The sequence below is a fragment of the Acinonyx jubatus genome, chromosome B3 (genome assembly GCF_027475565.1).
Source record: "Acinonyx jubatus isolate Ajub_Pintada_27869175 chromosome B3, VMU_Ajub_asm_v1.0, whole genome shotgun sequence".
NCBI lineage: Eukaryota > Metazoa > Chordata > Mammalia > Carnivora > Felidae > Acinonyx > Acinonyx jubatus.
In genome coordinates, this window is record NC_069386.1 from 46,317,934 (window position 1) to 46,333,963 (window position 16,030).

At 46.8% G+C, this 16,030-nt stretch overlaps 1 protein-coding gene and 1 long non-coding RNA gene across 7 annotated transcripts in view; one reads left to right on the forward strand and one right to left on the reverse strand.

The window, feature by feature from the left end:
- Nucleotides 1-14,210, reverse strand: part of CGNL1 (cingulin like 1) — a 157,229-nt gene extending 143,019 nt beyond the window's left edge. For 3 of the 4 annotated variants that reach the window (XM_027067350.2, XM_027067349.2, XM_027067348.2), the window contains exon 1: nucleotides 14,061-14,209. The gene's annotated coding sequence lies outside the window, so the exon portion shown is untranslated. Of the gene's footprint in view, nucleotides 1-14,060 lie in introns of all 4 variants that reach the window. The other variant, XM_027067351.2, reaches the window with a different exon arrangement.
- LOC106973776 (uncharacterized) lies at nucleotides 2,046-9,104 on the forward strand. Of its 3 annotated transcripts, none has more exons than XR_008299154.1 (4): nucleotides 2,046-2,549; nucleotides 3,234-3,383; nucleotides 6,595-6,958; nucleotides 7,397-9,104. It is a non-coding gene; the product is annotated as an uncharacterized LOC106973776 (long non-coding RNA). The 3 variants fall into 3 exon arrangements; XR_008299153.1 differs by having other exon boundaries at nucleotides 8,738-9,104; XR_001430044.3 differs by lacking the exon at nucleotides 7,397-9,104 and having other exon boundaries at nucleotides 2,059-2,549; nucleotides 6,595-7,376.
- Nucleotides 14,211-16,030: the final 1,820 nt, after the last annotated feature.

The following is a 16,030-nucleotide window of genomic DNA, read 5'->3' on the forward strand; positions in this document are numbered from 1 at the left end:
TCAAGAAAGACTGTTGAAATGGCAAAGAAACATCCCTTCCCAGCCATACCGATCCCATAACCAATAAATAACCATGTTTCTTGGGACTGTTTACAGAAATTTATTTTTGCCAACCAAGAATTAAGACTTTTTAAAAACAAACATGGGATCTGAGGATACATACTAATTTGTACCTTGCTTGGGGAAAAAAAAAAACTTCATGGTATATTTTGTGAATTTTTCCTTATCAGTATTTACAGATCTGCCCAATGACGGGAAGATATTTAGGTTATTTCCAGTGTTTTGTTATTATAATACTGCAATGAATACCTTTGTATGCTTGCCAGAACACTTATGCAGGTATAAGATACATTCTTAACCGTGGAAGGATTTAGAATATATACATTCTTAATTTTGAAAGAGAATGCTGTGGCCAACACCAGAGGTTACCTACAACTGCCCCTTTCCTCCTGGCCAGCAAAGCTCCGGTTTTGTCCCCTCTCCTCCCAGTACCCATGTGCTTCAGGGAAGGCTGGGCCTCTAACCCAGAGACTGGTCTAAGCAAAACATGGGAGCCACCTCTCTCATGCAAGTCATTGGTTCAGGTGTGGGCATCTGACCCAGTTTGGCCAAAGGGGCTATGGAAGTTCTGCAGGGGGCTTCTGGCAGAGGCATTCTCCGCTTTGCTCTTTTCCTGCCTCTGAACATCACTGTATATGAGGATACAGGCTGGAGCAGCAGCAGCAGCCACATGAGGGCCATGGGGAGACAAGCTTGAGGACAAATGCCAAATACTGAAGCTGGCACAGAGAAAAGAGAAAATGCATCTGGGTCTTCTATTAATTCATGCCCAAAATGTCCTAGCTTTGAACTTCTGGTTTACATGAGATAATACACAGCTTTATTATTTCAACCACTTTTCTTTGGGTTTTATTTACTAGCTGGTGAAAGAATCCCCATTGCCAAAGTGCTCTCCAAAAAGAAGTCCACTGGATTTATAACCCCACCCATGGCACGTATGAGTGCTTTGTCTCCTCACGCCCTTGGCTTCACAGGGTTTTAGCCCCAATCTGTTCTCAGTGCATTTGCACTTAATGGCCAGAGACTTTTTTCCCTCGGAGAGCCTGACAGCTCTTCATAAAAAAAGACACACTGCAAACAAGTAACACAAGGGCTGACTACTCTTAACCAGCATTTCATTCTGTGCCTCCCAAGGCACTGCACTTTGGCACAAGGCTCACCTGACTCCTTCAGAAAGGAGACACTGTCACATACGGTATACAGGATATGCTTTAATGCCTTAAAGCCAGTCACCATTCTCTTTCTGGGCCAAGATAGTCATAGGTGTGTGGAAGGACAAACCCTAGAGTGGGAACTGGATGACCTAGTTTGGATCCACTTGAAGAGAAGTCACCCAACCCTTCTGAGGCCTGTTTCTTCACATACAAAAGGAGGACTCTGGAAACTAAGGCCCAGGGTCCTTATAAGAATAGGGACCATGGGGCGCCTGTGTAGCTTAGTCAGTTAAGCTTCTGATTCTTGATATCGGCTCAGGTTGTGACCTCGTAGCTGTGAGATCGAGCCTCACATCGGGTTCCGCCCTGAGTGTGCAGCCTGGTTAAGATTCTCTCCCCCCGGGGCGCCTAGATGGCTCAGTCGGTTAAGTGTCCGACTTCGGCTCAGGTCATGATCTCACGGTTCATGAGTTCGAGCCCTGAATCGGGCTCTCTGCTGACAGCTCAGAGCCTGGAGCCTGTGGAAAAAAAAAAAAAAAAAAAAGATTCTCTCCCCTAAATCTCTGTGCCCCACCCCCATTTGCACACATGTGCTCTCTCGCTCTCTCCAAATAAACATTAAAAAAAATAAACATGGGGCAGCATGCATGAAGGCCCTGATGCTAAAGAGTGTCAGTGACTATTAAAGGTGGGATTTAGGCTCACTCCCAAAGACCAATGCTGAGGAGGGACCTTGCAAAGGGTAAGTCAAACCCCCAGTCTCCCTGGATACTTTGGTCCTTTGTCCTCTTTGCTCTACCTGTCACTCTCCTGCCATCACAGTGGGCACCTGTCAGGTCACAACTACTGACCAAAGAGAAACCCAGCTCATCACTTCTGCCCCTCCCACAGATAAGCAGAACCCCCAGGACCACCATCACTGTGAATGAACATGAAGTGATGTTTGGTTAGGCAAGAGTCAGTGCATGTCAGGCTAATTTATGATAATTACCAAGCCATCGGCTGGTACCTGGACAAACTGTCTATGATTCTTCACCCAGCTGGCCTAGGTTCCACAAGTTCCCAAGAGGCTGTTCTTCCAGATCCTCCAGTGCCTCACTCCCCTGTAATGGGGTGATATGTCCACCATCCTTGCCATGTGACTTTGCAGTACCTCCCCCTAGAACAGACCAAGCATGCCTCCCCACCAGACTGATGTTGGGTTTGGCCGTGTGTTGGCTAATGGAATGTCGGTAGAACATTTGGCAGTTAGGAGCCAAAGTCTTAAGAGCCATCACACGTTTCCACTCGACATCTTCTGCTGGAGTGAGCTGCCATGTGATGAACCTGTACTAGGTAACTGCTCCCCCTTCAGCCCTGGCCCCAGAGTAAGCACATGTGGAACAGACCTGAAGCCAAATGAAAGCCTGACCCAGTCAAGGCCAGCCTAGGTCGACCTAACCACACCTGATCAAGAGGAGCAAGTGGGAAAATACATGTTTGTGGTTGTGACACCTTGAGATCCGGGGTTGTCACCCAGCACTATTATGCAGCAAAAACTCACATAACCACTGTTAACACCAAAAACAATGGTTTGTGCTTAAAGAGATCTTACTTCATTAACCAAACACACATAAAGCAGCTCTATACACGTGGCATCATCCTACTCCACAGGGAGCTGAGATCAGAAAGTACAAAGGCAACTCATTCCTACAAGTACCTTTTTAGTCTAGCAAAACCCCAAGGTTCCTAATCCTATTGGGGTCGAGGGGTCTCTGTTAACAAAGCTTCTATTCATTTCATTCATTTATTGTCCTGGATTAAATCACAGGAGGGATGAAAGCCAACATTTATTCATCTAAGTGATCCTATTTGTACATTTACTGATGGTGCAATCTACTTTCTTCTACAAATGTACTATTTAATTAAAAGACAGAAATGAGAAGTTATTTTTTAAAAGACAGAAAAAACTCGACTTATTTTTTAATGAACTCCTCGGTTCTACCAATTTTCACTTATTCATTCAACATCTATTTACAGAGCACCTGTGGCCTTCTTAGCCCAAGCAAGCTCCAAATCCCAGTGGAAAGCTCAGGCCTCTCCCGAAGGACCCAGGACCTCAGAAACTCTGAGCTGCTCTCCTCAACGCTTTAATCTCTTCTTGCTGAAGCCCCCCACCCTATTACTAAGGTCAGAACAAGGGAATACACCACCCCCTTTCAGCCCAGTCCTCTCTGGTGAGCTGGTTTACATATCCGAGCTGCTTCAGGTCTGTCCAATCTTCTACCGGTCTGGCTGAAGGGGGAGGGAGGGACAGGATAGAGTCAAGATTGTCTGGATCAATGACAAGCTACAAATCTGGCCCAGGCCTCCACCTGGAAATCTAAAGCAAAGGATATTATTAAAGTCACAGGTTAAGGATCACTCACTCCACAGCTTCTCATTTAGAAACCCACAGTGCTGTTCAATGTAAACACTTCCCAAGAATGCTTTAAAACAGAGGGAGGTTTTTATTAACCAACTTAATTGAGGGCCACTTCTCATTGTGGAAAGCTTTTAAACAGAGGAATAAAAAGGGCCTGGTAGGTGTTTTCCAGACACTTGTTTTTAAAACCTGCCACCCTGTCCCGGGGAAATGAAGCTCAACTCAAGGCCCGGGTGCACACTCCTGCTGCTAATTGTTCAACAGAAACAAAATCCCCATTAAGACCTTACTCCCCAGCAGAACTGAGGACCCGGCTGGGCCCTTCATTCCAATATTCATTTCAAGGGCCATTAGAATCACTGGAAAAGTGGACAAAATAAGGCTGGCCAAAATGGGCCAAAATAAATGAAGAAAAACATCTCAAAGCTTGCCAACAGGACATGACTTGTGAAGAGAACAGGCCAATGAAACTGAGGCTGGGGCTGCTCTCCAAAAAGACCAGGTCAAGAGGCATGAAGCGGTGGTCACTGCTGCGACGCATGGATACGCCTGGAAAGCACAATGTTAAGTCCGAGAAGTCAGCCACGAAGGCCACAAACGGTAGCATTCCATTTAAACAAAATGTCCAGGACAGCCAACTCCACAGAGACAGATCGGAAACCAGGGTCGTAGGGCCTGGGAGGGAGGGAGGGAGGGGGTCGCAGGGACCATGTGAAGTGACTGCTCTATGGGACACGGCTTCCCTCCGGGCGGATGAAAAAGTTCTGGAGTTAGTGGCCATGGTTGCTCAATGCTAGAAAGGTACTTGATGCCACTTAAAATTTAAATTGCTTCAAGTTACACTGGTAAAAATGGCCGAGCTAATGTTGTGTGTATTTCACTACAATGAAAAGTTACAAGATACCAGGAACTCCAGAGAAAACCTTCTTCAGCTCCTAACCCAGGGGCAATCCCTTCCTCACCTGAGAAAAATGACACATGCGGCAGGCCAAAATGATACATAGTATTAAATTTATTAAGACCGCATCTACTGGGCTAAGCTTCCCATGCACACACGGCACACTCAAGGCCAAGTCACTTCCCCTACGCCTACCCTCAGGTGGGTGGTGGTGGTACCGGCAGCCTCATTTCACAGGCGAGGAAACCAGGCGCGAGCAGGTCAAGGAGCTTACCGAGGGTCACAGAACAAAGAAGGGAAAAGCCAAAGGGTGAAGCCACAGGTGGGGCGACCAAGTAGTTCACACCCACACACACGCTCACAACCACGAATCACACGCTATGCCGCAGGAATGTTTTCTGGGCCTAGTTTACCACCTGGCCAGCAGCACAGCATTCTTTGGCTACTGAGCCCTAATCCTTTGTGGTGCCACATACTGAGTGGCCACTTAGGAGCAGAGTTCTCTGAAAAACACGACCGAAAGGTCTGCCTGAGGAGCCATACCACCTTCACGCACGTGGGGCTGTTTCTACACGTGCACGGTTATTTTCGTTAGTCCTGGAGCAACATAAGATAAGAGGGTCACCTGTCCTCTTTTACGGAAAAGAAAAGCAAGCCTCCCCAGGTCTGTAGCTGACCTTAGGCCACACACAGGTAGCATGAGCCCGGCTTCTGGCTTCTACGCCAGGGCCCCACTCTGCTGTCTGCCTTCAGGGCCCGGGGTTTAACTACCCAGAGAGGTTAAGGGTTTTAGCATATTAGTTATTTGTATGTAAATGTATATGTATTATTTATATGTAAATAGATGCAAGCAATTACAAATGAAGTTGGGAACCCCTTAGCAGAGAGGAAAGTAGCTATTTCTCACACTTCAGGGGCACCTGTGGGGTAACAGAGAAACATCAGTAAAAGGTTAATTTCCATTCCTTCCTCCCTACTTAAGAAAGGAGGGCTCTTTGTCACTGGTCTTGTGTCCCTTTATCCCTTTGATAAGAATGTTTTTAAAAACAGCCACCGCTGTTAGAGGTCCCAACTTGCCAGGTTCTTAGCTTGGCATGACTGACATTTTGGGCCGGGTAATTCTTTGTCGTGGGGGCTGTCCTGTGTGCTTTGGGGTATTTAGTAGCATCCCTGGACTCTGTCCTCTAGACGCCCGTAGCCACCGCCACCCCCCAGTCATGACAACCCAGAAAGTCCCCAGAGATTGCCAAACATCCCCTGCGGGGCCCTATTTGAGAACCACTCTATAGGGTGGCTCAGTAGGTTAAGTGGTTAAGTGTCTAACTTCACCCTGTCTGTCAGGTCATGATCTCACAGTTCGTGGGTTCCAGCCCCACATCAGGCTCTGTGCTGACAGCTCAGAGCCTGGAGCCTGCATCAGATTCTGTGTCTCTCTCTCTCTCCTTGCCCCTCCCCCGCTCGTGCTTGCCTGTGCTGTCTCTCAAAAATAAACGTTAAAAAAAATTCTAGTGTCAAAGAGATGTGGCCCTAACAACTCTACGAGGCAGGCACTTGTAACGACCCCATTTTATAGGCAAGGAAACAAATCCAAAATCCAAAAGGAAGCTGCCAGAACTCCACACTCCTAGCGAAGGGCAGCCGTGGCTCCCAACCCAAGTAGGAGAAACCCCAATACTCTCACCCCGTGGTGTGGAGACAGAACGAGGATACAAGGCACAGAGCTACTTGCTATGTGTATTTAAATGTGAGCCTACGTCTTGCCCTAGGAAAAGGGATGGTAGGCCTGAACCCTCCGGTTATTTGGTGCTCGACCCCAAAGAAAATAGTCTCTGCTGCCTCTGCTGAGAAGAGCAGTCCCAACAATGTCTGAGAGTCTCAAGGACCTCTTTACTCACAAAATAACCCGCAAGGGTTAGGGTTAGGAAGAGGCAAGCCCTGCAAATAATAAATGCTTGAAGCATAAACATAAGATCCTGGCCATGGGAACTTGAAATACATTTTTTAAATGTGTGTTCAGAAATTCTGGTTACTTTTATGAAACACTGCCCCACGCTCACTCATGTTTCTTTTCTGTTTAGAAACCGCTGCAGCTGCTACAGATAGAAGAAACACAGGGACATCAAGTTATGAAAGGCCAAATGACTTCCATCCTTCCTTCCGTGAAACTTCACCAAGCACCCACCTGCTACTAGATCCAAGGATACAAAGCCAGTGGAGAGCCCCCCTCCTCTTTATAGGGTTGTTCACAGGTTTGTGGGAGTTGAGCAGGTACGCAAAGAGCTCCAATGGTGTGAGATAAAGGCCTCTGCAAGCAAGCCTTTTTTGGTCAAAGAAATGAAGAGCCAGTGTGGAAACCAGATGTCTGGGTCTGAAGAGGCCATCTCAGTCATTAATAGCACAGCAAAGGGCCACACTAGTTTGAACCCTGGATCCTACCATCTGGTAGGTGCACAACTTTGACAACTTACCCAGTTTCTCATGGCCTCGTTTCCCTCACCTGTAAGATGGGTTTATGGTAGCACTTGTTTCCTAGAGTTGTTATATTAAGAGCCTCTCAGACAAGGCTGGCAGTAAGTACTCTAGGATGATTTGCTGCAATCATGAGAATTAACTCATCTAGGGCAGGTCTCTGGAGAAATCTGAAGCCCGCCCTGTCCTCTCTCTTCTGTCTACCACCCAGCTGCCTCTCACCCAAGAAGCTGGACTCACTGCAGGGACCGAGTCCTGTAATGAGAGGCAGTCATGTCCTGAGCAGGCCAGACACCAGGGAACCAGTGGCTTTAATCCCTCCCCACTCCCCATTTGCCCTCTTCCTCCTCCTCACCCTGTACCCTCACCACCCCCACCTAACGCCCCCCCCCGCCAAAAAAAAATTCACAGGTGGCCCAGGGCAACATAGACAAGGCTAAGTTGATCTGCCTACATCTGGAACAAAGGAGATAGACCCCCAAACCAGAACATTACAAGTAAAAGAAATCTCCAATTTGGTAAAATCCACCCTGCAGTCTCTTTGCAAATTACTCTCTTATCTCTCGCTCCATTCTTTCTCTATCAGTTCCTCTCCAGCTCCTAAAGCTTCCACTGTAATCACATGCTTAGTAAACTTTCCAGGTTTTTGATATTAGATTAGGGCAAGGAGAGAGGCTAATCGACTTTTCAGCTGTTGCTGTGTAATTCTGAGTAAGTCACTGTTTTTAATAAGGAGGGTAAAAATCTCAGAGGCAAAAATCTTTTTTTAAAAAAAGGGATCAAGGATATATATTGACTCACAGAATATACTAGAACTCTTCACGGCTTTGAGAGCTGGGCCATTTATTTTTCCTTTCAAATGAAGTCCAAAGAGGTCAGCTGTTTAGAGTCTGAAACTCTGAGCTGGAATCCCCAAACTCCCACGGGGTACTTGACTCCAGACCTCACCAGGTCCCTCACCTGGAAAAACAGGACTAAAAACACTGATGTCACAGGGTCCCAGAGAGGGATCCTGGTCAAGGCAGGTCCTCTCCTTTGTATGGACTACACAGATTTGCAAGGAAAAACAGAAGGCCTGTTTCAAACACCATAAAATACAAGGACAGACAGCCAGGGAAAGTCAGAGGTAAAAACCAAGAGAATTATTAAAGCCAAAACTAGAAAATCTTGGCCACCTTGCCTCAATCCTGAGATTAAGGCAAGATAAGCAACAGTGAAAGATTATTAATACTGGGGCTTTGTAGTTCTTTAGGGAAAAAAAAACAACACTACATATTAACAACCTGAACCACTGTGTACTCTACCTAAGGCGAACAGAAATGCCTGTGATTGGGTGGCAGGGAATAAGCTCCTCCCTATAAACAGGCTGCCAGCCAGGCTGGCAGAAATTATCCATGCTCATGACAAACACCCTGTGCACTCCAATCCCAAACACGCTAACTCCATGACGACCCTCCACTGAGTCCCCTGCAAATGTTCTCTGGAGCTGATCCTTCTCAGTTGAAATGCTGAGCTAGAATCCAATGCAGTAACGAACCCACACTCACTAACCCTGTTTTAAATGCATCTTTACTAATTATAGCCGCATAGGGCCTTGAAGCCCTTACTACCTGTAATTTTAGGAGCTGGAGATAATTACTACCCAGCAAAGTTTAGTTTTTGTCGAAAGTACCACATAAATAAGAATTGAACATGCACAGATTTTGCTCCAGAATGTTCAACACTAAATTTTGTTTTTAATTTCTTACCCAGCAACCAATTATCTACAGGAACTCAGAAGTTTGCAGAGCTTTAAGAAAGGAGAGCTGTCTCTCTCACCTAGGATTTGGGATCCTTTCAGAGCATTTGTGAACAGCCTAATCTATGCTCTCTATTAAAAAACAAAACAGGGGCGCCTGGGTGGCTCAGTTGGTTGAGCGGCCGACTTCGGCTCAGGTCATGATCTCGCAGTCCGTGAGTTCGAGCCCCGCATCAGGCTCTGTGCTGACAGCTCGGAGCCTGGAGCCTGTTTCGGATTCTGTGTCTCCCTCTCTCTGACCCTCCCCCGTTCATGCTCTGTCTCTCTCTGTCTCAAAGATAAATAAACGTTAAAAAAAAAATTAAAAAAAAAAACAACAACAAAACAAAGGACTCCTGAGTAGCTCAGTGGGTTAAGCGTCTGACTTCAGCTCAGATCATGATCTCCCAATTTGTGAGTTCAAGCTCTGCATCGGGCTCTGTGCTAACAGCTAAGAGCCTGGAGCCCACTTCAGATTCTGTGTCTCCCTTTCCCTCTGCCCCTCCCGTACTCACGCTCTGCCTCGCTCTCCCTGCAAAAATAAACATTAAAAAAAAATTAATAAAAATTAAAAAATAAAAAGCAAAACAAACAAAAACCCCATACAATGCCATAAAATTTCCCTTGGGATGACAAGCCCACAGGGCTCTTCAGTCTAACATTACACGTCATCTAGTAAAGGAAAATGACAAATCAATCCAGACCTGAGAAGACTGGATGTTAGAAAAATAGGGCACTGAAAACACAATTTCTCAATCAGCTCTGCTTAAGAGGTACCCATAGCAGCCTCTGTTTTCTCTCTGTAAAGTGAGGCCACTGCCACCTGCCTCTCAGGCAGGAACAGACTCAGAGCTGCGGCAGACAAGTGTTGAGCACGCTACCTGGCACTTGGAAGGCGGTCCAGAAACAAACAGTCACTCCTCTTACAACCCTGGCATTATTAGCCCAATGGGTCAGCTCTTTGGAAACCACCTTCCTGAGGGACCACAGTGTGAAGTCCAGTTTTCAGTCTCTCCAAGGAAACATGAGCTGAAGTGACAGAATGATGAAGAATGAATGTCGCCTGCTGGCTAGAGCTGCAGACAGGAACCAAACCTCTGGGTCTACAAGTCCAACAGCTGCCTCTTAAACTTGGCACCATGGGGCTCCCGTCCCAGTGCCACGAGAGAGGCAGCCACTCCTGTTATATTCAGTTACCACCCAGCCACATTCTCTACCCGCTTCCCAGCCGCAGGTACTACCCTCACACTGCTTGGTTAAGCACCCCCTTTAAGCAAATGCATCTGGCAGAATCCGGCCTCCTCTTTCCTCACTCCCCACTACTTTCTCAGCATGACCTTCCCTCCCTGTCGGAAAAGTATCTGAAGCCAGTCATTTAAAACTTGATATAGAACCTAATAAATTCTAATTTAAACCCAAGCAAAGCTGTGACAAAGAACCCAGAAGGCATTTATCCAGGCGAGGCTAGCCAGGGGCTACCTGGCCACCCGCCCCAGTTCCTTGCCCTCCCTGTGATCGTAAGACCTCCCAACTTACCACAGCCCCCAGTTTTCACCTCCACCAGATGTAAGCTCCATCAAGTCAGGGGCCGTACCCTGTTCACCAAGAACTCAATGAGGAATGCAGAGCTTTGCCAGTAAGAGGGGCTGTATTTGTTAAATGAGTGAACAAAGAAATGAAATGACATTGTGTCATTTCAAAACTTGGTGTGAATTTAAGATGAAGCATCGTCTCCCCCAGGGATACTGGTTGGGGGGCTGACAGGCAACACTGCCTGACAGAGGAAGGTAAAGGCAGGGTGGAACCGGGGTGTTTGATTACAAACTTCAATAAGCTTCCCCTACGCCAAAGGCCATCAACCGTGGTGATATTCCCATCACATCCTTTTTTCCCCCCCCATTTCCATTTTCAAAGTCGTCATGCCATAACTTGTTTCTTGATAACAGGAATGTCATGTGACAGAATAAAATAAGCACTTGGTCATTCAGGGAAAATTACCCAATTTTCAATTCCCGTGAACTTTGGTTTTCTCTGCTGATGCCAACCTCTTAGCCACTGCACTGCCCTTTAGTGCCAGGATCAGAGGGGAAAAGAAAGGAGAAGCTCAAAATCAGCTGGTTTTTTCTTTAATTTTTTTTAACGTTTTATTTATTTTTGAGACAGACAGAGACAGAGCATGAACAGGGGAGGGTCAGAGAGAGGGAGACACCGAATCTGAAGCAGGCTCCACGCTCCCAGCGGTCAGCACAGAGCCTGACGTGGGGTATGAACCCACGAACCGCGAGACCATGACCTGAGTTGAAGCCGGACGCTTAACCGACTGAGCCACCCAGGTGCCCCACAAAATCAGCTGGTTTTTTTAAAGGTCGACGGCACCTCTTACATAAACAGGTTTCAGGGAGAAAGGGAGTGAAGAAAGCATTACATTTCTTTAACCACCCCCACTCCCCAACACTACAAGCAGGTTATCTGTCCCTAAAGACAGAAAAAAAGGGGAAACCAATAGGGCAGTCTACTCTTAACACAAATCAAGGATCACACTGCTGAGGGCCTTATACCCTTTCCCTAAACGAAGAAGCCCCTCATTATTAGCTTTCTTGTTTTTTTCCACTCACAATCACTTTAGAATATCGGAGCTTAGAGGGGCGCCTGGGTAGTTCAGTTGGTTAAGCGACTCGGCTCAAGTCTCATGGTTCATGAGTTCCAGCCCAGCGTTGGGCTCCATGCTGACAGCTCAAAGCCTGGAGCCTGCTTCAGATTCTGTGTTTCCGTCTCTCTCTTTGTCCCCTGCTCATATTCTGTCTCTCTCTCTCTCTCAAAAATAAAAAAATTAAAAAAAAAAAAAATCGGAGCTTAGCTGTTATCCCAAAGTGAGAAATGTTTCAATAAATCTGTTTAGATCCACAGTTACCAGCACTTTTCCTTTCTTTTTTTTTTTAATTTGGCCAGAATGTACTATTATATTCATAGTGTAAGTATTGCTATTCAAGTGCAACTTTTCAGACACCAAGAGTTCAACTAGCATCCTCAAATAAACATTTTCCCCCAAAATGGTGACAAGATTAGAAAGGTTACAATCCATACAATACCAAAATAAGCTAGCCTTCATTTTGTTGGCCTGGTCCAAGAACAAGAAAAAAAAATCAACGGTAGGAAAACATTTTCCATATGGTCTTGTTCCCCAAAGGTTGAGGATTCAGGTCAGGGGCCACCCTGTGAGACCATGCACTCCACATAACCTCCATTCTCAAGCCAAGACAATTAAGACTGCTCCCACAGCGGCCCCATTTCCAGCAATTGAACACCGGCATAGGAACAGGGTATGGTAGTGGAAGGTGGGAAAAAGAAAACCCAACTTGCAAAACCATACAACTTTCTAATTTTTAAATTCAATATTCTTTTCGACTTTTGTTAGGGGCTAGAAATGAATGCAAATGCGTCTCCATCTCTAGAGAGCATTCTCTTAAAAGTCACATCACTGATAAGAAAAACTCAAGGGGGCCAGTCAGGACCTCAGAAAAAATAAAATCCCCTGGTTTGTGGCCAGAAAGCAACATCCAGGTAGGAATCTAATACAGACATCATACTTGGATGATGACAGGAGACTGTCAAAATAACATGGACACTGTAAACACACTTTTTAAATAAAATATATATAATCACATTTAGTATGTATATATATATATGTGTGTATATATATATATATACACACACATATATATATACCCATGTTCAATTTTTCCTTAGTCATATTCCCCTATCATTTTTAAGATCATCCAAAAGTGGCTAAGGACTCACCCCAGATGTGCATTGCTATGGTTAAGGCACCAACCCCGTAACTCAGATATTCTATCAGCAAGAAACATACACTGTGTTATATCTCCTGGGCTTAATCACACAATAGGAAAAAGCTTAACTCACAAATGCACACACATTAACTTGACAAAATCAACCACAATACCTTAAGGATCTTGTTAGCTTGCTTTCCTGAAAGACAAATCCTCACACGAAAGCAAAATCATTACACCTGTAGCAGAGGGGCTCAGAAAGTTAATGGATTCCTGAAGTATTTTTCCTGTTTTTAATCTGAAATCCTTTCCAAATAGGACAAGTCACACTATCACTTTGTTTTTGCTGAATAGGACAACACTGTATTATAACATTGATCCTGCAAGGACTTTCTGGCTTTAATTCCTACACTCCCACCTCCTTGGCAGAAAGTGCCCAGGCAATATTTACTGTAAACAGGCAGAAACAAAGCATACTCCAGAAAAAGTCACCCTCTGAAGTCCAAGGTTGGAAAGCACCAAAAAACAGGCTCTCCAGGTAGAGAAGTGGCCTACAGAAGGCAGAATCAAGCGTTCCTGAGAGGAGTTCTGTTAGTACCGATCATTCTTTAGTAGTTCAACAAGAGGCAAGCCTCAAGTGTGGCCGTACATTGCAATCACCTGGCATTTTAATTCCATCATCCAGGCTGCCCTCCGACCCGACCCACTGAATCAGGATCTCTAGAGGTGGGACACAGGCATCAGTATTTAATAAAAAAAAAAAAAAAAAACCTCTCTAGACGTGCAGCCAAGTTTGGGAACCAATGCCCCCAAAGAATTCCCAACGTGTTTCGAACAGAGTATTGTGAACAGCGCTGGAAGGGCAGTGCTTCCGTGGGTATAATAAGTATACAAAGTTTTTTAAAATCCTGTGTAACTCCAACCTGATAGCCAAGCACCTGTCTAGGGGCCAAACAGTGATGCAACTTGGAAAAGTCCCTTGGAAAGCGAGGCTCTGTGCTCTAAGAGAGGCGGGGGCTTTGAGGGAAGACCTGTCGGGACGGGGAGGGCCAGCCACGGCCGCAGCCCTTTCTTCGCAAGGGCCGGTCTGAACGAGCACGCCGAGAAATTAAGTCAAAGAGGGTGGGACTGGGGCTGAAGGGCTCCGTGTGGCGCCCTGGCTCACTCGCAGCTGTCACAGGAACCCGGGGGTCGAGGCAGGGTGCGAAGGCTGCCGATCCCTCTTCCTTTGCGGGGAGGCCCCGAGGCCCTGCCCAAGCCCCGACGCCGCTCCCCCCAGGAGTCCCCACCATATGTTCCGCACGGCGGCCGGCCGCGCGGCGGGCTGGAGCCGCGAGCGCACCTTCCAGCCCCGGCCCCCGCGCGCCTGGCGGCGGGCGCTGCACGGCCCCCGGCCCGCAGGGCGGACGCGCCCCCGAGCACCTGGCGGAGCCCCAGCCGCTCCGGCCCCGCCGCCTCGGAGACGCCTCTGCCCCGGGCCCGCGCCCGCTCCCGCTCCCGCCTCACTCACCGCCGCCCCGGTCCCGCTCGCGCCGCAGCCAGCAGAGCCCGGCCCAAGTGCAGGAGCCGCGGCGCCGCCAGGAGGCCGGGAGAGCCCGCCCCGCCCTCCGGGGAGGAGGGGCAGGGGGCCGCGCGGGGGCGAGACCCGCCCGGGCGGCCGCGGGCGGGCTCGCCCCTCGCTGCCCGCCCCGCCTCGGCCCCTCGCGCCGCCCACCGTCCTTCTGCACCCTCACCCAGCTGGCCACACGAGCCGTCCCGCGCCCGCACCTCGTCCCGCCGCACCTCACGCCTCACACCCCTCTCCTGCGACGCTTTGTCCTCACCCTGCCCGGGATCGGAATGTCCTCCCACCTCCCCTCCACCCCTGCCGGGTGTCTTTCTCTCCGAGCCTCCAGCTTCCCAAAATCCGGGTTTCGCAGCCCCCCACCCCGGCCTGTCTCTAACTCGGGGGCCTGGAGCCCAGTTTTCGCTTTGCCCTTCCCTGCAGCCCTTCGACCCCAACTGAGCAGAAACTTGAAAGTGTAACCTTTCTTCCATCACAAGCAACTCAACAAACATTAATTGAGCACCTAGTATGTCTAGACACTGGTGGAGGGGGATCAGATAGGTGCCGCTTACAAACTAACAATAATAAAAGTCTGTCCCTGCCAGCGAGGCAGGGGGGTGAGGTACCCAGGTTACACAGCTGATGGTAGTAAGACTGGGATTGGAAACTAGATTTCTAGCATCGGGTTTTGGCCCATTCCAGGGGAAACTTCAGGATGCCCCTGACCAGCTGTGAGAGCTTGAGACCAAGTGTCAAATGAAGAGCGGGATATACCTAGCCCGCCAGGTTGGGAAGGTTGCCTGAGAAAACATGGAAATGTCACACAACTGGTACTTAATAAGTGAACAGTTGCTGACATACTGAATGAAATAGACACTCGAAAACTCAATAATTTCAAGTAACAATATAAAAGGCATTAAATAGTAATACTGAATGGAAAAAATTTTGTGCCAACTATGTACCTGATAAGGGATTCATATCCAAACTATATAAAGAACTCCTACAATGCAATAACAAAAAAAAACAAAAAAAGCTGATTTAAAAATGAGCAGAGGACCTGCTCTAATTTTTTCAAAGAAGACTTACAGATGGCCAACAGATACATGAAAAGATGCTCAACATCACTATGCAAAGGACATCAGAGAAATGCAAATCAAAACCACGATGAGATATCACCTCACACCTGTCAGAATGGCTACTCTCAAAAAGACAAGAAACAAAGTGTTGGTGCAGATGTAGTGAAAAGAGAACCCTTGTGCAGTTGGGAATGTAAAGTGGTGCAACCATTACAAAAAAAACAATATGGCAGTTCTACAAAAATTTATGAAAAGAATTACCATATGATCCAGCAATTCCACTTTTGGGTATTTATCTGAAGAAAATGAAAAACACTAACTCAAAAGATATATGCACCCCTATGTTTATTGTAGCATTATTTATAATAGCCAAGATATGGAAGCAACCTAAGTGTCCATCAATGGATGAATAGATCAAGACAATGTGACATATATATAACATATACAAATGTATATATGAATAAATTATATATATATATATATGAATTTTATTTCAGCCATAAAAAAAAAAGGAGGAAACCTTGCCATTTGCAATGACATGCACAGCGCTTGAGGGCATTATGCTAAGTGAAATAAGTCCGAGAAAGACACTAGCATATGATCTCACTTATGTGTGGAATCTAAAAAAAAAAAAAACAAAAGGAGCTCATGGACACAGAGAACAGATTGATGGTTGCCAGAGATGGGGGGTGGGGGGTAGTAAAATGATCGAAAGGAATCAAAAGGTGCAAGCATCTAGTTATTACATAAGTCATGAGGATGTCAGGTACAGCATGGTGACTATAGTTAATACTGTACTGCATATTTGAGAGTTGCCAAAAGACTAAATCTTAAAAGTTCTCACCACACACACAAAAG